This window comes from Heterocephalus glaber, unplaced genomic scaffold, assembly GCF_053883595.1.
Source record: "Heterocephalus glaber isolate CG9 unplaced genomic scaffold, H.glaber_assembly_v1.0 deba00001504, whole genome shotgun sequence".
Lineage (NCBI taxonomy): Eukaryota > Metazoa > Chordata > Mammalia > Rodentia > Bathyergidae > Heterocephalus > Heterocephalus glaber.
Window position 1 is genome coordinate 39,184,936 of NW_028258324.1, and position 20,997 is coordinate 39,205,932.

General features: G+C 34.6%; 1 long non-coding RNA gene across 11 annotated transcripts in view; it reads right to left on the minus strand.

Moving 5' to 3' along the window:
- Positions 1 to 2,124: 2,124 nt before the first annotated feature.
- Positions 2,125 to 20,997, minus strand: part of LOC147825318 (uncharacterized) — a 238,584-nt gene continuing 219,711 nt past the window's right edge. For 8 of the 11 annotated variants that reach the window (XR_015440932.1, XR_015440927.1, XR_015440925.1 and 5 more), the window contains 2 exons: positions 19,930 to 20,047; positions 17,612 to 19,563 (listed from right to left, as the gene is read on the minus strand). This is a non-coding gene — a long non-coding RNA (uncharacterized LOC147825318). Of the gene's footprint in view, positions 14,147 to 15,318; positions 16,377 to 17,611; positions 19,564 to 19,929; positions 20,048 to 20,997 lie in introns of those variants that run through there. The other 3 variants (XR_015440929.1, XR_015440934.1, XR_015440930.1) reach the window with 2 other exon arrangements.

Genomic DNA, 20,997 nt, shown 5'->3' on the forward strand with positions numbered 1-20,997 from the left:
TTATGTATATATCCAAAAGATGTGTATAGCTTATGTAAGGGTGTGTGCTGAAGGGAGTGATAGGTGCAAAAATAAAAATAAAGCAGATCAATGAGAAAGTTGTGGAGATGAAAGGATTGTGATATTTTAAATCTAATGGCCTGGTAATGCCTTTAATGGCAGTGAATATGGACAGCAAGGAAGTGAGAGTGGTTGATCTGTGAGGGTAATTCCGGGAAAAGAACCCGAGGCAGACGAAACAGGGAGTTTAAACCATGGTAGAAGCTTCCTCTGCACAGTTCATGCTCCATGGGAAGAAGAACATGCGAGAGGCTGGAGCTTGAGCAGAGTGAGCAAAGGTCAGAGCCTCAGGAGTGAAAGCTATGGGAGTAATTGGTCAGGGGTTTAATGTTTTGGGCTTTATAGGGTACTTGTAAGAAGTTTCTTTCTTCCCTTTCTTTTAAAAAGCAATGTGAGGAGTGGTTGAAGGATTTTGACAGAAAACTGACATGTTCTCACTTCTGCTATAAAAGGATTTTTGTGCTAGGAACTAGGAGTACAAGGAAGTTATAGGCTTTTCCAATAATCTAGGAAAAATTCATGGGTGGCTTGGGCCAGGATAATAATAAGAATGGTAGATAGTTCAGCCACCAACCCTACATTGACCCTTCTCAGCTTGAAGCAGTTGGATTTAAATTACACCCTTTCTCCCCTAACCACAGTTGAAGATGCTCTTTATAAAGGAAATTATTATAGACAGCTAAGTCAGTTAGACACATTATAAGTCCTTGTGACATAGGTCCATTGGATAATATGGGGACAAGCCATTATTGGATGTACTGACCTTTCCCTAAAGGCACAATTATGTAAACAACAAAAAGGGAGGGTACAGCTACCTCCACAAGCTCAATTAGATCTTTTTATTTTAATTTCAAAGTTTTTAGATCCACTTATGAAAGGTAAATATACTCCATTGAAACTCCAATGATACAAAGAAAGATCCACAGACATGTCCTAGATATTAATGTTGACAAAGTATGTCCTAACTAAAAGGTAAATGAGTGAATACAATTAATAACATAGAGGCCAGTGTATGCTTATTTTTCAATAGAAAATAAAAAGATACTATGGCCATCACCCCAGAACATACCACCATGAACCAAGATGATGGATTCACTGCAAGCAGCACAATGTGACACCCTTGCTGAAAGCCATGCAAAGGCTGCATCTGAGTGCTTCCCCTCATCTGCTACAGCCCTGGCACCTACCAAGATCACCAGACCTGAAGTAACTGCTGCTTTTAAACAGAGAATGGGGAGATACAGAGGACTGTAATATTGATTGTGCCCAAAGCAGGCTGTAAAGAGTTAACCCCACAATTGGCTTGTTTATAGAAGTTCATCTGGCCAAAGCCTAAGTACTGAGGTCATAGTAACTCACAACCAAATTCTGTTCCCACAACTAAAATCTTCAGATTGGAAGGACAATGTTCCAATTACAATCATATATTTTGTCTATTCTGTTCCTAATTTGAGAATGCTTTGTCTTGATCTTTATGAGCCTTGTTTACATTAATTTCCATAGAAATCACACATCACCTTTACCCCAATTGATTGCCAATAAAAGTCAGTGCCTGGGACTGTCCAGCGCCTTTGTCAGTTGCACTGGCATTGGTCATCCTGGCACCCCACTTTTTCTCTCCTAGTTCTGTCTCTTAGTGCATTCTTTTTCTCAGGCCTGCATCTCACACTGGGCAAGTGGGTACTGGAATCTGACTACAGGGGTCTCTACTAGTTGGGTAATTATTTAGTTTTTAGTAGAGTTCTATTGAGTCAAACTGAAACTTTAATTCTTGGGTTTCTGACAGCCAAATGGAAACATAAAGTTCTATTGGCTATGTCTGTCTCATTAGCTAATAAAAGGTGATTAAAAAGTCAAAGATACTTAGGATCAATAAGTATACTGACATAACTGCACTTAGTGAAGAAGGAACTGCATTACCTTTCAAATAATTAGTTTTGCTGTCATTGAATGGTATTCTTTTAAACATGTTTATTTGATAATTGATGCATAATAATTGATTGCTTTATGGGTGTCTTAGTTACTTTTCTCTCGTTGTTGAGACAAAATACTGGACACTCAAAGTTAAGGCAGGAAAGGTTTATTTGGCTCACAGTTTGTAGAGGTTTCAGTCCATAATTGGCTAGCTCCAAGTCAAGGTGGCATGGCAGACGGGCATCACAAAGGTGAAATATTTTATGGTGGGCAGGAGGTACCAAAGGAAACAAGGGGCTTTAGCATCGTTTTTCTGTTGCTTTTGAAGGGAGATGCCAAATCAATCAGTGGACTGATTTAGTAATCACACACCCTTATTTCCAACATCACACATTCTAGATTGGTCACCTAAGAAATAGCCCCACTTATGGCTACATGAAGCTTTAGGGGGACATCTATACACAAACCATAACAATAGGATATGGTGTGACATTCCAATACATCTATATAATATGTAACTATCAGATTAAAGTAACCAACATATTTATCACTGCAGACATTTATCATCTTTTATGTGCTAGGAATAGTGAATTATGTTTTCAATAAAATGTCATAAAAACAATGTATAATACTGAATTTCACACATTTTTCTTGATATCCATTTCATATATATATATATACATGATCATGTATATATATATATATATATATATATGATTTTTCCTTCAAACCAATAGTTTAGAATTATAATGTATTGAAAGGAGAGGAGAGATGATTGAGAGATGAAAGTATTCTGCAAGTGACAACTGAAAGTGCCTTGTAAGTCACACGTTGTTCTTGCATGTAAGTGATGATTACTTATGAAAAGCTTTACACTAATAAGGGGCATGTTTGGAATCAAACTTTTAAAATAGTTTCATTCTGACAAAGTATGAAACACAGCTTGGATAAATGCTAAAATGAAAATCCAGGAAGCCAGTTAAAAATCTGTTTGAATATTTAGTCCAGTATTTCTCAAAATGTAATCACAGACACCTACATTGAAATCATCCACTACTAGGAAGGCAAGGAGAATGTCAACTCCAGGCCAAAGACCTATATGTGCCTTTTCATGCTGGAACAGAGAATGGCAGAAGGGAGAGCTGTTTTGCACAACTGACATGGTGCACAGGCAGGGCATTGCAGCTCTGAGGGTGGTTGTAGTCAAGGATTTTCCTAACCCACATGATCCCATTTAAGTGCATCTATATTGGGAGTCTTCCCCAGAACTTTCCTCAGTGCCTCTGCTAGGACCCCCTTATTATGAAAGAGGAGATCTTAAAGGTACTTTTCCCCAGTAGGAATGCATACTCAATGCTTTTCCAGTACTGAGTCCTTTCCTTTGCTTCCAGAACTATCCCCTGAAACAAAAAGATCTGCAGAAGGCTTTTGTTCTTGTTGTCCATGTCTGTGTTGTCTACTTGACCCTCAATTGGTGTCCTTCCATGAGGGAACAAAGGAACACAAAAGACTCAGAGCTTTCTAAAGTTTAGATAGCAAGGGGTTATGGTGTTGATTGTTGCTTTCACTTGTACCTGCTTCCTGAAATCAGCTGCTTGGATCCTAGTAGTACATTCCTGCTCTCTGTAGTTCACCTCAGCAATGACAAGCAGCTTACTGGTCTCTACCATAATATTACAGTAGATTAGAAGTTTAGGCAGCTTCCCTAGGAATCTACATAGTTGACTACCTCTCCAGGTGACTATTTTGTATTCTTCAGTGAAAACGCTACTTAAACAATGCATAAAAGGAGACTGAATTCAGCCAGTGGTTATAGATTAGGAGGAAGAATTACAGAATAATTAGGGATCAGAGTGAGAACTAAAATCATAAGAAAATCCTGGAAGTAAGAAAAATAAGTGAAAAGTGAACTTATGTTAATGAAGGATGAAAATTGAAGAGGAGAAGTGTGGATACACTGTATTTTGTGATATGTGTAGGAAGTCCAGTAATAAATTTGCATCATGGAGTTGGAGAAGTATATAGATAAGCTTAAATGTTATAAAATGTCCTAATGTGAGATACATTTTGCCAATTAGGAACATATGTGTAAGAGAGAGCTTAAAATTCCCCATTAAATGAAAAAAGGAAGGAGCTAGTATAGAGTGAAAAAGAGATGAGCGTAAATGATGGAATGCTCGAAAGTCATGTGATAAATTGTCAAAAGAGAACAGTGAAAGTACTCCTCCCAAACATTTCTTGTATGGATTCTCATGAAATCCAGTAGTATAATGTGAAAATACCACTATGTGAAGGTATTTATTTGGGTAACTCAGGTGATGTTTCTCAGTTACACAGATTTTTGGAGATTTTACTCCCCCCAAATAAATGAATAATAATTTGTATGATTCTTCCTAACTGGAGCAGTGTCAATTATTTCAACTGAGTTTTTCATAAAAGATAGCTGACCCATATGAGGGTCAAAATGAAGACATAGGTCAACAATGGGATTCGGTCTCCATGACTATTAAATAAAATGGTGACATGGGTATCTTCACCCCAAGTCAGTATTTATTATCTCTTATGGTTTAAATTTAGATAAACAATTGATAAGTAAATAAAAGTTTTGCTTTAAGAATATTTAAATTTAATGATTTTCTTAGTTGTTTTCCCTGAATTCTATTTAATATGTTCTCTTAGAGACTAGTCTGGCTATTTCTTTCTTCTTTTTAATCTTTAATAAATTGCATCAATAATTTTTATTTCCAAGTTAAAGAATTGTTAGACTCTACAAAGCCCAAAACATACTTAAAAATACCAAAGAGTTATAAAATTTATGAGGCAGGCTGGGGCAGTAGTTTGTAGTATTACATGTGGCTTTTAAATGAATCATTAGTAATATTGATCAGATATGACTGTTTGTGGGACTGAGAGCGTTCCCAGAGAGGATGACTTTCAGCCAGAAAGTCCTCACAAAGAAGGGCATATTAGTCACCTCAGTAAAATATCCACATGTTCTAGAATTTTGATTTGCACTGTGTTCACTTTTAAGTACAAAACAGAGAGACGGGAGGAGGGAAAAGGAAGGGAGAGGGAGAAGTTGATATTAGTCCCACAAAATCTATATTCACCCTTTTCTAAAATAATAGAGATTTAGTTTGGCATATGGCAAAGCCTAAAAATATTTTCCCTTATCTTGCAGCTATATATGTGACTATGTTACTAAATTGTGGCCAATGAGAGTGATAGTAATTTGTGAAACTTCTGGATTATGTTCTTTAGAAGAAAATTGCTTTTCTTTCATTATCCTTCCCTCCATCTCACTAGCCAAGAAGGGTGACACCTGGGGTATTCATCCTGGCCCTAAGGAAGGAAGCCAATTTTTTAGAAGCCATGTTTTGATTTTCACTTTAATGGTTATTTTATAATTAGGATACACTTTTATTTTATTTGGAGGCTTTTCTGTTACAACAATTTTTCTTGGAGCCTAAAACAAAGCATTTGTTGTTGTCAAGATCCTTATTTTCTTGATCCATTTCTACTTCTCATTTTTTTTATAAGTCTCCAGATTCTTAAGTGTGAACATTCTCTTCCACTTTGTCCTTCATGGCCATTCCGTGATATGTCTCAGCAAATTAATTTTTCTTGGATATATTATTTAAGGACATTTAAAAAGTATGGATTCTTTTTCTTTTTAACAAACTCTGTCCTGCTTAAAATTAGAACATTCTCTCTTTGGTGTGAATTTATCCTTGCATTTCTTCTGTACTGTAATACTTTTGAATATATGTGCTCTATGCTGGATAGATAAGGTAGGAGTCATGGGTTGGATCATATTTATGAAGCAGCAATATATACAGTTCAGAGAGACTGAGGGTATAGCTTGATGTTTGCCTTGCATGTTTACAGCCCTGGGTTTCATCCTCAGGAATGAAAAACAAAAACCTCAAAAATATATCAAGAATTATTATCATAAAAATATATAAAGAATAAGGCAGTAGGTGGATTTTTAGTAAGTAAAAATGAAAAACAATAAATGCACATTTTTAAAGGCAGAAAGTAGGAACATTTATGAATGGACTCACAGTATTGCTTGTAGTCAGGGCAGTGAGCTTCCTTATCTGAGAATGTTTCCTTCCTCGGAGTCAAGAAACAATTTTATGATGACCTAAGGCCCAGTGCCACTACAGGTGGGTCGCAACCTTGTAAGGTGTTTTTTAATCCATAAGTCACGTATTTGACCAAGATTTCAGATGTTTCTCTTGGAAAAAATAATGTGAATGTCCTGCAAAGTTTGGTGAACAAAATGAGTTCATTATCCATTAATTCTGTCTCTGTCACTGTTTTCTGCATGAAAGAGGTCCCAGTCTGGAGCTCTAGAATGTTTCTTCAGCTGAGAAATTAAGGGTATCAGAATGCTAAGGTACACACAAATAGTAAATTAAGAATTTTATTATCTTAATCTGATGTTTAAACATGTAACTTCTGTTTTTTCCCCTGTAACTAGGGTTAATTTTGATTTTGAGCCTACATTTTCCTTCATGCAAACAGTAATCTTGTAACTTAATTATGTAAGAGATTTTCCTGGGCTGTATCATCTTTAAGTCCATGTTAGGATTGCTTCTTCTTTCCTTTCCCCAGGGGCGTCTGAGGTCACTAGAGGCATATTTGAAAGCTATGGCATAAAATAGAATGAAGTCCTCTAGCAGTCTGTACCACAGTTCCTGCTGTGCTGTAAAATCCAGTCTGGGTCTGGGCTACTCATCTCTTTACATTGACATCAGCTGAAATGATCCCTTGCCAAACCAATCACAGACTGGATGCCAATATCTAAAAAGCATCCTCTGTTTCAGGGTCTCCTTGCTTCAGCTGTGAAAATGCTGAAGTTCTCTTGATTTTCCTTTTTGGGATAATCTCTAAAATTAGCTCAGATGTTTGCATATTTCTCCCATCACTCCCTAAGATTTTCTGAATCTGTGAGAACAACTCTTGGACGCCTCATATAGAGACTCTCCTGGCTTGACTCTGTGTGAGCTGGCTACATTTACTACCCTCAACTAAGTGCAGCCAAGGAACAAAGATACAATTTTTTGTGTTCTGCCAATACTAGCCCATAATCATATGCAATTCTTATTGTTTCTGTAAATATTATTGTACCCTGTTTTGTATTAAGTAACTATATTGTTTCATTTTAAGAGCTGGGGAAAACTTGTTAGCAAATTTTTATGTTTGTCCTGTTCTTCATCTGGAGACCTGGCTCTTGGATGTTGAAATTTCAGAATTAACTTTTTCTTTTCCAGTTGTATTTCTGAGGGACTGTTCTTTCCATTGAGAAAGAAGGCTTAGGTCAAATTTGAGTAAGAGAAAGATGATCAGTTATGTTAAAAGTTTGAAATCTCAATACATTATAATTTTAAGTATCATACTACTATACTCATTTCCAATTTTGATAAATAAACACCAATACATAAATCTCTTGGTCTGCTTTTGTGCCCTGGAACCAAATAACAGATATATACAACTTAAAGAAGTTGTTTTGTTTTTTTTTCACAGTTTTAAGGGTTCAACCAATAATCTCCTGGCATCAGTGTAGGAATACTACAGTAGGAAGGCATAGTGGAACAGAACTATTCTTTTCATTATATCCAGGAAGCAAAGCACAGGGAAAAAGTGCAAAGGAGAGGTATACTCTCCAAAGCTCCCAGTGACCCACCTTCAACTGTGCCTCACCTCCTAATAGCATATTCAGTCACTCCATGATCCAACAACTTCTCCAGGGGTCTCTTAATTCAGTCATATTGTCAATTAAGATTAACTGGTACAAGTCTACCTCTTATCAATGTGACATCTAGTCATATCTTCTTAAACTACTTTATTTAAAATAAAATCAATAGCAAATTCATAGTTCCACCTAACATGATGAAACTCTCCTGGGCACAACCAAAAATGCACTAATTCTCTCACCAGAATAAGAGACAAAGTCTGAACTGTTTCAGTATTGCTCAAAAATCCAAGTATAATTATCCTCTGAGATTCAAGGCAAACACTTTGTTATGAGTCCTTGTAAAATTCAAAAAGCAATTAAGGTATTACCAATGTAGAATGGGCACAGGGTAAATATTCCCATCCCCTAAAGGAGGAATAGAGGGTGTATCAGTCAATGTTTACTGGAGAAACAGATATGATACAAGACATACAAATTTATAAGAATTTACCAATTGGCTTAGGATGGCCGCCCACAGGGTCAGGTGTGGAAGAATACAAAAGGTCTGTCTATGCACTGGGGATCTGGTGGATCCAGTCAAAGTCCTGGAGCTTTGTGTGATTTAAGTCCCTAACAGGAGGCCAAAGGTTCTCTGCCGGAAGGGGGAAGTGTCCACGCTGAAGGCTGAAGTCTGTGCTAAAGGCCAGGAGATGATATCTTAAGGTGAAAGCAAAGAATGGAGCTTTTCCAAAGGAAACCAAAGCAATGCCTCTTTCTCCTTTTTCTTTTTATAGAATTCTGGTGGTAATCCTCCCTAGGGTGAGTCTTTCACATGCAGAACTATGTTGAGCCAATTTAGTTTGGCATTATTTACTCAAGTTGACACAATCAATCAACCATCACAGAAGGTTGGAAAAGAATCATGCCAGAGCCACACTGAAACTCATCAGGGCAAACATTAAGTTCCATAGTTTCATGTACTATGTCCATAGCACATGGGAGTAAAATGTGAGTTCCACAGAACTTAGGTGTTCAGCAACCAATTCTTGATTGCAGCCCACAGGGTCTCTGCCTTGAACTGCCTCCCTTATTTGTTGGTAATATTTTAGGGCAGACATTCTCTGTTCCTGGCATTTCTGATTTCTTGAAGTCTCTACAGCATCCTTGACTTGATTCCAGTACCTTCAGACTTCCTCAGTAAGACTACTGTTCCTATATCCAATCTCCTACAGTCACAGAACATGGGCAAAATGTGGAATAATTTTCCCCAGAGAGTAACATCCATAGTTTGTACTCCAGTTCCCACTAAAGTCCTCTCTCCTAACTGAAATCTCATGGCCCTGGCCTTTACTGACAACATTCCTATCAAAATTCTGGTCTTTTGTTCTGCAACAAGAATTTCCCATCAGAGTCTGCTTGGAATATTTTATGCTTTCTCTGGTCCACTTCTTCAAAAATTTCCGATTTCTACCCACAATATCAAAAGTATCTGAACCACATGGTCATGTATAGGGACCCACTTCTCAGTACATATTTTGTTTTGGTGCGCTTTTTTCACTGGGACCCAAAAATCTTACATTCATAGTTTAAAGGAGGAAGGGTTTATTTTTGGTCACAATTTCAGAAGGTTCAGTCCATGATCAGATGCCTCCAAGGCAGGAATAGCATGATGGACCAAAACTGCTCATTTCTTGGTAGCCAGAAAGCAGAATATGGGGGTAGAGGGGCAGCAAGGTATATATTTTCCAACAGCATGCCCCCAGTGACCCACCTTCAACTGGCTCCCACCTCCTAACAGCACATTCAGCTATGAACATCAGTAGAATTATCCACTGATGACTATACCTCTTCCATGATCCAATTACTTCATAAATAAAGTCACAATCTAGTCAAATTGACAATAAAGATTAAGTGGCATAATAGGTCTCTGTGTATAATCTCATTTCTCAAGAATATCACTGAGCTCACTTTTGCCCAGATGCCTCAGGTAAGTAGTGTAGTACCACAGACCCCTTCAGAGGATCCTGATCTCCTGCTCAGTGCTATGATGTAAGGCAAGAAGAAAGACTCAGACACAGAATTAAGGAGAGAAGCAGGGAACTGGGATAATCGAAGCTTGAGCAAGCAAAGATCCTGGTCAGCCAGAACTGCTGATATGATCATTAAGTTGGGGTCAGAGGGCTACGTATAACCCCTGGCAAGGCTTGTAAAAGAAGAGACAAAATATTCTCATGTTAGGAAGAGAACAGAGAAGATATAGTTGTGGTTAACAAATAACCTTGTCTTTTTAGTTAAGGTTTTGATTTTGGGAAGGGAATTTGGGTGTGAGTTACCCTGACCTCGGCTGCCACGTTATTTCATATTAAGTCCCACAGCTTCACAGCCATTTCTCTGATCTCTGCCATGGCCATTGGTGTGTGATGGTATTGGTACTGACCCATGAACCATCTGCACTGCTCCTGCGAGTCACATCAGCTTCGGTCAGACTCACTTTTTAAAACAAGCCAATTGTGGGGTTAATTCTCTACAGCCTGCACTGCTTACAGCTTGCTTTGGGCATAAGGACAGCCTCCCACAAGTGTAGTCCTTTCTTGACCCAGAAACAACCAAACCATCTCACACAGATAGTTTTGTAGAATATGATTGATTTTATCTTAGTCTTATGTATATTTCTTTTCTCACATCATCTAGTTTTCTTCCTCTGATAATGCATTAGATTAAATTTAGATTTAATCATATCATATCTACTTCATAAATGGAAAGCTGAAATTTATGTTCCTTCTTTGCAGTAAATAATGAAATCTAAATTTAGTCATGTTCTTCATTCTAAAGGGAAAATTCATTTTGTTTTCTGTAACCAAGGAATTATATGCTACCGGGGCTATAGAGATGCCTAGGAATTAACAGATGATAGTTGGTGACCATTGACTCCAGGGCTTATTTTATTCTTGGAGATTTTTCAGGGTCATTAATGAACATAGAGAAGGTTTTTTTTTACAGTGATTTATCAATATAATCCCTCTTTCCCCCTCCACACATAACATAAGAGCAACACTGCTTTACTCAAATCTTTTTCACTGGCAATATGCATAGGATTGTGGTTGGAAAAATCTTCCTTTATAATATATATAGTTGACACTACAGTAGTTTGACATTAAAAACGTATCTGCTCAAAGTTACAAATTTACTCGAGTTAAGGCTAAAATCCAAATATTTAAACAGTTTGATAGGGAGAACAAAATAATCAATAAACTCATATTAATGCATGACTTTAAGCATTAATTAAATGAATTTAATTCAAAGTAAAAGTAGTATTGAAAATGTACACCTCAAATCATTTTGCTGAGCTTCTGCCAAGAAAGTAGTATTTATCCACAATGCTAGAAGTGGAAATATTAATTAGTACTAGCTTTAATTTACTGAAATACAGTTTAACTATAATTAAATTGAAAATCAATAGTTAAAATAATCAGGAGAACTTGTTAGTTTAACAAGTTTATTCTCTAACATTTTATAATTAATTCATGGAAATAGTTGTGTGTAAATTTTGTCTACCAGATTTTATTTTATTCTAAACAAGATTTAAAAAGTGATAGACATAATCATTTTAGTTGTATAAATATATGTGACTGTGAGATACAAACTACTTAATAATTTTGCAGTTCAAAAATGTTATCATTCTATAGTAACAGTTGAAAATATCAAGGCAAGTGTATTTCTGTATCAGGGTACAGTTTTTATATAACCTCATAAAAATACTACACTATTTCATGTCCTGATTGTAAATGATGCAAATATATTAAAATAGTAAATAAAAGTGTTCTCCTAAAATAGATTAAATTAGAGAACAGAAAATTTCAGAATTCCTTGTGGAAAGAAAATCATTTCAATAATAAAAGTTCTTTAGAAATTTAAGATGCTAGATGCAATTCTAAAGAACAACTGCCAGATTGCACTGAGTAGGAGATGAGGTGTTTCACCCTTTCTTATGCTGACATATATTAATGTCAAAGCTACTTTTTTATACCTCAGTAATCCTTAATTTTTGTGCGTATGTAATTGTATCTCCTGTCTGAGACTCACCCGAATGCAAACTTCCGTGTATTTGTTTTCTAGAAACTAAGTACTATCATTAGTTTGTGCAAACTCTAGAAACTGCTCTCACTGCAATTCATGTTCCACATATTTCTCTTTTATGGAGATCTTGGTTAGGATTAAGAATAAATCAAGATTTTCCAGTCAGGATTTCCTTTCTGTATTGCACTATATTTAAATTTTGGTGACTATGTAAGGAAATTTTTTCTCTAATTTTCTCACATTCTGTTACTTTTTCTGACAGCTGCAGGTAGCTCTTGACTCTATGTTTCAAATCAGAGTTTCCAAAAATCTAATATGCATACTGAAAGTCTTTTTAAAGTGTAGGTTCTGATTCCATAGGTTTGATGTGAAGTTTGAGAGGCTGCATTTGTAACAAGTTCAAAGCAATGCCAATGATGTTGTATTTTGCTTATTAAATGCTATACTATATAATACTAGATTTTAAAAACCCACAAATATTCCTCTTGATTCTAATACTGATAGAAGGCTAGAAAAATTTGAGAAATACAACCCTATAATACCAGCCAGTCTCTCAGGTTTTATCTACTTGACCTGATTATTTTAGCATTAATGTAAAAGTATTAGAGAAAGAAATAATTTCAGCTTACTTTTTACAATAATATTTTGGTCTTGATATTTTAGGCTTTCAAGGACATATGGTTTCTGTTGTAACTACTCAACTCCGACACTGTAACTTGAAAGCAGCCATAAACCATATGTAAACAAATGGATGTGCTTGCGTTTCAATAAAACTTCATTTCCAAAAACAGAAGGCAGATAGATTGGACCAAGAGCTGGAGTTTCCAGACCCTGTTCCAGTCAATTACCCATAGCATATACATACTTTATTCACAATATATTTCAAAATAGATCCTTAGCTTTAGCTCAATTATTGTTATAATTAAAAGAATGACTGTTGTGACTATAATTATGGCAATTATATCCATAGGTTTACATTTTGTTTTAGAGTTTTTTTTTTAACATACAGGTCTCTAATGGAACCAACTTCAACCTTATAAGGTTTTATATGTGAGAAAATGTAAAGTCAGAAAAGGTTAAATGATTTTTTTTCCATTATCATTTCTTTGGAAAACATAAAAGCCAGGTCCTGAGAAAATCTTATAGATCCAAGTATGGTGTTCTTAAATATTAAACTTATTAAGGAGATAACAAAATGAATATAGTTCTCTGAGTTAGAATTAATTTCATAAGTAAATAGGAGCCATGCAAATTATCTATTCGTTTAAAAATGAGGTAAGTTATGTTATTTTGACTTTTGAATTTCCATGTAATTAAGGTTTTTTAGAGTCAGGTAAAATTTTCTTGCCTAAGTTTTACTTTTAAAGTCAAGTTTATTCAAGCTGTATTTTAGTGCATTAAATATTCATTTATTTAATGATACTTAGAGTTGAGAAGTAGAAAATGTGTCTTTTTGCATCCTCAAGGAAGGTAGTGTTGGCTTATTAATAATAGTGGGGCTTTTGAAGATATCTCACTTAAATATTCAACAACACACCTGAAAAGCTTTAAATAAGTGCTACAAATGACCCTGAAAATTCAATTTCATTTCTATATTATTGTCTAGAAAATTGCATATAAATTGATATAAATTATAATTCATATAATCAAAGTAAGAAGTGTATACAATAAAAGAGGTATGTGCATAATGTATAATTACAGTGTTATTTTTAGTAGCAAGAATATATACAGCTTTTCCAAATAGCTTTCCAAATATAAGCTTTTGTTTATGAGTAGATATGGGATCCTAAAATATAATGTAATGCTTTTTCTTTTAAATGTAAAAGCTATTTATGGTATTCTTGAAATTTATTATAAATAATTTCCTTACCTTATATACTTAAATATCATATAAGCTGATATCATTATTTACTATTACATTTATATAACTATACAATTTAGTAATATGAAACAGACAATTAAAACATTTTAGTGAAGCAAATTGCAATGACTTTAAAATCTGTATTCTCTTATGATAGATTTCATGTAATCTTGACTTTGTTATTCGTAATTATCAGACTATCAGGTATATGTCCTATAAATTTATATCTAGGGTTGACATTTAAGAGATTCTCTAGATTCATATTTACCAAGTGTGGTTCATGGATATTCAGGGTTTCTAAGATGATCAAAACTATTTTCATAATAGTACTACAACATCATTTGTCTTTGTATTAGTCAGCTCTCTTTGTTTCTGGAATAAATTACTTGTCATCCACAACTTAAATGAGAAACAGTTTAATTTGCTTTAGGATTTCAGGGGATTAAGTCCATGACTGGCTGTCTCCAAGGCAGAAATATCACCTTGTAAGGGCATGGTAGAGCAAAGTTGCTTACTTCATGGTAGCTGGGAAGCAGAGCATGGAACAACACCTAAAGTAAGGGAAAGGGAATCAGACATAGTTGCTATGGTCACACCTCCTTTTCCCACCCAGACACACCAGAAGTGTGCTTTATTCATCTCCTGGGCAGCTCTAAAACCAATCAAGACCCTTTTTCTCCAGTGTTAATATTTTTAATTAAAATGCAAAAGCAAATATTGACTAAACTGCTAGAAGCTCAGTAGTAATCAAGGTAGTTGTTCTGCTACTTAAAATAGAAGTTCAATAATGTGAATGAAGTGTGAAATAATTACTATAAGATTTTGTATAAGATTTTGTTAATGGTTTTGTAAAGCTTTCTTCCTCATGTTTACTATTCTTGAATATCCCTTTTTCTTTCATTTTACGATTCTATAGAAGTCTTAAGGAAAACAGAATTTTTATTTTTATGTAAAGCATACCGAAGAATCTGGGCATGATGGCTCACACCTGGAGAGGCTGAGGCAGGAAGCTTTCAAGTTTGATTCCAGCCTGGGCAACTTAGAGACCATGTCTCAAAATAAAAATTTTAAAAAGGTCTGGGAATATACTTAGTGTGAAGTCTCTTAGTTCAAGCCCCAAAACTACCACTAACAAAACAAAACAAAACAAAACAGCAGGGAAGAGAGAATACTGAGAAAACAAGAAAAGAGAGATTTAATAGGAAATATGAGTAGAGGAAACCTTACATAACAAAGGAAAAGTTCAGACCCATTAGTAAATGGAAAAAAACTGTTGTGATTTTATCTAAAATGTCCCCCAAACCTCATTTGCTTATAGGTGGGCCTTTTGGGAGGTGACCAGATCATGGCTCTGTGATTATCATCACTGAAGTAGTCCACATATAGCTGGGTGTGGTGTTGGGAGGTGAAGCTTGGTGGCAAGAGTCAGGTCACTGAGGGAGTGGCCTGGAAGGGTATATATATACACATATATATATATATGTATATATATACGTATATATATATACACATATATATACTTGTATATATACGTATATATATGTGTATATATACATACGTGTATATATACACGTATATATACGTATATACGTGTATATATACACATATATACGTATATACGTGTATATACGTGTATATATACATATATATATATGTGTATATATATAACTGCCTTGCAAGTAGTGAACTGTGGACTGAAACCTCTACAAACTGTGAGCCAAAAGCCTCTCCACTTTTAACTTTTGCATGTCAGGCACTTTGTTGAGAAAGTATTTAAGAATAAACAGCACAGAGACCAACCTGAAATGTAGCCTTTATGGCCAGTTATGTGGAATTCCAGTGCTTGTGATTTAAAGCAGTGTGGTATAATGATAAAAGAGAAAGATTGCCAGTCCTTATGTCCTTTTCCTATTTTTACTAGTATACCTCAGTACTGCCTTTCTATATTCACTTTTGGGTCCCCACAGTGTCATTTGGACAAAAGCAAAAAACACTTAGCCCTTCCATCTGGTACCATTGAGTCAGACTTGTTAATGTAGGAATGTTTCATAATCAATGAACAATGTAAGCAGAGGGATATTTTATTTTTGAAAATTTCTCTTGGGAAATTCACTATAGAATGGTAGAAGAAGTTAAAAGACTATGAAGAAGAACTTAAAGACTATGTTGTGATGAAAAGTAGTACCACATTATTTTCTTAAGTGAGTATGCCCAGGCAAATGTTGTTATCTTTGTTTCTTTAAACATGGAATTAAATTTGGATCTGCATTTTGGGAATAGAAAGAAGGGCAAATCTGAATTGTTTTTACAGAAGAGAGACAGCATTTAAAGGATGAGTCATGAGATAGACCTAGCATAAAAGAGGGCAAGAGAGAAATAAAACCATACCACGACAGAAGGGGCTTTGAATATCTGATATACTTCTTCAGTATTTTTAACTCTTTTGCTGTGAGTTCTGTGATATAAACGTTCTTTATTATCTTCCTCATAAGAAGTCTGCAGTAAAATGTATGCTTTTCTGTTATGAACTTTTGTGTGTGTATTTCTTTAGAGGACAAAAAGAAAATAAGAGTTTTATGTCTAAGATGGTAAACAAAAAAAGACTCCTTACCAAAAAAAAAATTTTGAGAGATTAGAGCCGACATCAGATTTATTATTGCAGCTTCCAGGAAAAGTTCTGATTGGTTTAGTTTATCTTTCTTATTCTCATTGTACCAATGAACTGTGGCCACTCAGATAGCTGTGTTATATTTGACAAACATGGCTTCTTCTCCTGCATCCCTAAGGGAGAGAATGGTTCTTAAAAACTTAAAGCACAGATAGTTAAATATTTAAACCAATTGATGTTCCAACTACATTTTTCCTTACTACAATATTATTGGTAATAAAAAATTGATCCCAGATTCAAATTGAAGCATATCTGGGTTCAATTCCAAATCATTTTCATTTTGTGTCCTTATACATTTAAGTAGAAATATAAAAATACTTACAAATAGTATAGTGCTGATATGTGTGCACATGAGAAATATCTAGATCATTGGGTCTTTTAAATTTGGGAAATTATTTTAGAGTCATTAGTTTTGACTGTATGTATCCTTTGTAAGAATGCTATATGTCTTGTGGCCAATTGTAGGAAAAAACATTTCTAGAGGAAGGTGAAAGGTAATTAATTTATTTGCTTTGAGAGTAATTTCATGAATAAAATCTCCTTTTAATGAAGTTATGATTTTAAATGTTAATCATAAAATTAATAGTAGTAGAATCAGATTTAGTGATCAGTGGTTTGTTTAAAAGTTCATTTTGTTTGTTGTTTCCTCAAATTACTTCAGTGATTTTATTTTAAATAAAATCCTAGTATTCTAATTAGCAAGATCTTACTTCATGTTTCTTTTAGAATAGTAATAAAATCTGCTTCAAAAATTTAAAATATCATTTCCAAAATTCCAACAAGAAAAGGTTATTTATAGAGAACATGTAATGGTTTAAAGATGTAAAAGAACAGAATTTGACTCAGAGAAAAGTATTTCCTGTATGCTGCTGGGTCATATGAATAAATCCATACCAATATGTTCCTATGGTTAAAAATTTTTGGGTAATGGAGACCTCTAATAATAGCATAAGTACAGTTATTCATTTCAAATTTTTGCACTTAAATTTTTTTTGCTTTCACTTATCTTCTTCTTTTTCATTCTTTTTCCATCACAAATGGAAAATTTTCCTCAGTCTTCCTTAAAAGTAGATCTTAAAAGTTCAACTGAGAAGCAATATGGTTTCTGCTAATGCTCTGTCTGTGATTAGAGTCTCTAGCTAGATTACGTGAAGGATCCAGAAGCACTTCAACTCAAAGTATGATATCAACTTACATCTGTATTATGGCAAAAGAGAACAAAGCTAAGAGATTCTGTTGTTTCTAGATACATTGGCACCACTCTTATCTATGAGGTCAATTGTGCCAGGATATAACTTTTAATAAAAGGATATTTCTTTTGGGAAGAAATTTTGAGAAATCATAAAAATAAATTAGAAGCAACTTTAATTCAACCCCCTTTTATCTCACAAGTGCAGATATTAATTATCAGAATTAAAACTTGCTTAAAGTCACACCATTCTCTTCTATTTTTGCAGGTCAGGGAGAATGATTTATGTTTTAAAGTGTTATTTTAAAATGATGCTAAAAATTTTGATGAAGAGTTATCATCTTTTGAATAGCAATGTGGCTATGAAGTGACCCTTTCCCTGTAGTATAAAAAGCTGATGGAATAGCTTCCATATGTTCAAAAAACTGATACCAGTTTGCCTTGTGAGAGCAACTCCCAGAAGCAGCCGGGAAACCAGGGAACTAACTTTCATACCAGTGGAAACTGACTGTCATATGACTTCGGTACACAAACTGAAAATATTCAACATTTAGATTATGTTTTCCATGTAGCTGCTTTTAAAAACAAATTAGGAAATAATGTTTTAGTGACATTTATAAACAGAGTCTATATTTAAAGATCTTTTAATTTTTAGATTTTTATGCAATATAGCATAGCAAACCAAATTTTGGTGTGATTTCATATGTTTAAATCCTTGTGTTTTTTTCAAGTTCATCTAAAATATATGTGTATATCTATGTGTGTGTATATATAAAAAACTGACATATATACCTGATTCAAATATTAAATAACAAAAATGTTCTTATCATTGAGTTCCACTCCACAGACTTTTATTTTAGCTGCTATTTTAGTATTATCTCCATATATTTGTTGTTCACCTAATTTTATTATGATTAATGAGGACTTAATTCATTTACATACCTAAATGTCCCTTTTCCATTCTCCAGTTTTAATTATATTATTTCTTAATGTGTCTTAATTATGGTATGAAAAGTTAATCACTTGAAACACCTACCAAAACAATATTCTCTCCTGTCTTTCCTCCCTTCCTCCTTCCCTCCCTTTCTTCCTCCCTCCCTCTCTTCTTTCCTCTCTTCCCATCCTCTCTCCCTTTTACTCTCCCATTGTCTCTCTACTTCCCTTCTTTCCTTTTTTTCTTCATTCTTATTTCCTAGATTCTATGTCTTTCTTTTCACAAGTTCTTCTAATAATAAACTCTTGCATAATGCTTACTATCTAAATAGGTACAATTTTTAGCAATGTTTCACATGTAGTTATCTGATTTATTCTCACAATGATCTATTGTTATCATCCACATATTACGATGAGGAGACTGAAGACCAGATGAGCCAGTGGTACTATGTTGTATAACTGTTAATGGGTAGAACTAGCATGTGGATCCATGCAGTGGGATGTCTGTGGTGCAATGTCAAATACAGTATTAAGTTCTTACTATTTTTAGTTTTTCAAAACTCAATCATATAAAATTCCTATCATTTATTTCCCATTAGGAAATCTCAGAGTTAATTTTTAAATGTTCTTCTCTAATTTTAGCAAGAAAAAAAAAAGGAAAGTGTTATTGGAACATGTCTCCATGTTGCTTTGGTGAGAATTGCCATTGTGTAGAGTTGTTCCTGCTCCAGGAGTACCACTTAATCAACACCCAAATGACCTCCCAGGAGTGGGATGAAGTAGAGAAAAAATTCAGGTAACTTTCTTGAAGGGGTCTTTCTTCATTGATCCAATCTCTATACTTTCTCAGACAATACTGATATCTTCTCTTATTTCCTGGGTTTTGTTGATAACTGAGGGATCAATTTAACTTTAGTGATGTTTTCAAGTAAGTATTTTTCAATGTTTTATAATTTCAATTTAATGTGCACTGGGTTCCTCACTGTGGCACGGCTGCCCATCTGGTTAATTGTTTCTATGTGGTCTTCATTTTAGAATTGTCTTTTTTCTCTCTTTTCCTTACCACTGAGTTTCAGTATCCCTCATCCACTCAAGTAGGGCTGAAGCCACATGCAGTGAGGCATCTCCTAACCCAAGGGCTTGCTGTCAGTTGTCACCAGGTGGTCATCCTCAGGAGTCTGCAAGGATGGATGTGGCATCAGAACTCAGACAGTAACTGTTCTGTTCTCAACTACTGGTTCAATTACTTTAGAAAATTTTTGATTAAAATTGCCTAGATGTTAAAAATAAATGACTACTCTCTCTCTATGATTTAGGAAGCTTAGGAGGTCTATTTTCTCTAATGTAAATTAGTTCACTTCTGTCTGCAGTAATAACATGGATGAATTGAATGTCTAGGTAAAAATTGCAGTGTTATAGCACAAATATAATCTCACTAGACCTCACATGCTAAATATTATTTCATATTAAAATTTGATAAAAAGCTTTTTTTCTTTTTTATCTTTGACATACAACAGATACCCTTTTCTTTGGTTCCCACATACCCCAATTCAGGATGTTCTTGATCTTGATTCCGGAGATGCTGTTAAAATGCATTTCTCTTTCGGGCAATCAGTGCAGAAGGGAGCTAGAGTCAGTGTGATTTTAACAAGCACCTTGTGTCTATAAAAAGCAAAAGCCACAGAGAAGTATTAATAAAGTACATGAAAAATCCAGTAAAAATCTAGACAAGTACAGTATTTGAATCTATGAATAAAATCTAGAGGGTAAAAATGTGATGAAACTTCAGATATGCTGGAGGGCATGGTTACAAGGATTTTCAGGATAATCCATTCACTAAAATGGAATCAGCAAGAATTATCAAAAGGCAAGAGGACAAGAGGACTCTCTTCCTCCAAATTCAAAGTGGACAACTGTGGGTGATGGAACCAGGGAGTGGTTTTACGTGACTTAGGTGTGAGAGAAAGAGAAAAACATCAGCACCCAGGAAACTGCAGAATGCTAGCCATGTATGTGGCATTATTTTTCTATGAACTGTGTAGTAAGGTTGTTACATGATATTGTTATTAACTCTTTGGTCCATTCACTAGTTTTTCACCATTATTATTACAGTAATATATGTGTAATAAGAAATTTACACTTTACCCCTTTTTAAATGTATAATTTTGTGACATTAAGTACATAAATGTTCAACCAATCACCTGAACTCTTTTCATTTTATATAATTTAAATTATGCCCATTATACAATAACTCCATCATAATCCTCTTTCCCTCAGCCCTTTGGGAATCACCATTAACTCTCCATATCTGTGAATCTAACTAATCTAGACACATCTTACAAGGGCAATCAAACAATAGTTGATTTTTTGTGACTGACATATTTCACATAGCTAATATCTTCAAGATTCATGTGTGTTGTAAAATATTTCTTTCCTTTTAAAAGTTAATATTTCTTTGTGTGTGTTTGTGTGTGTGTGTGTGTGTGTGTGTGTACATGTTTTTATGTAATTGCGCGTCACATTTTTCCAGGCATGTTCTACCTGTGGCCTTCAGGTTGTCTCTCCTCCTTTTTTTCAATATTATGATTACAAATATAAAATAAAAGATGTTC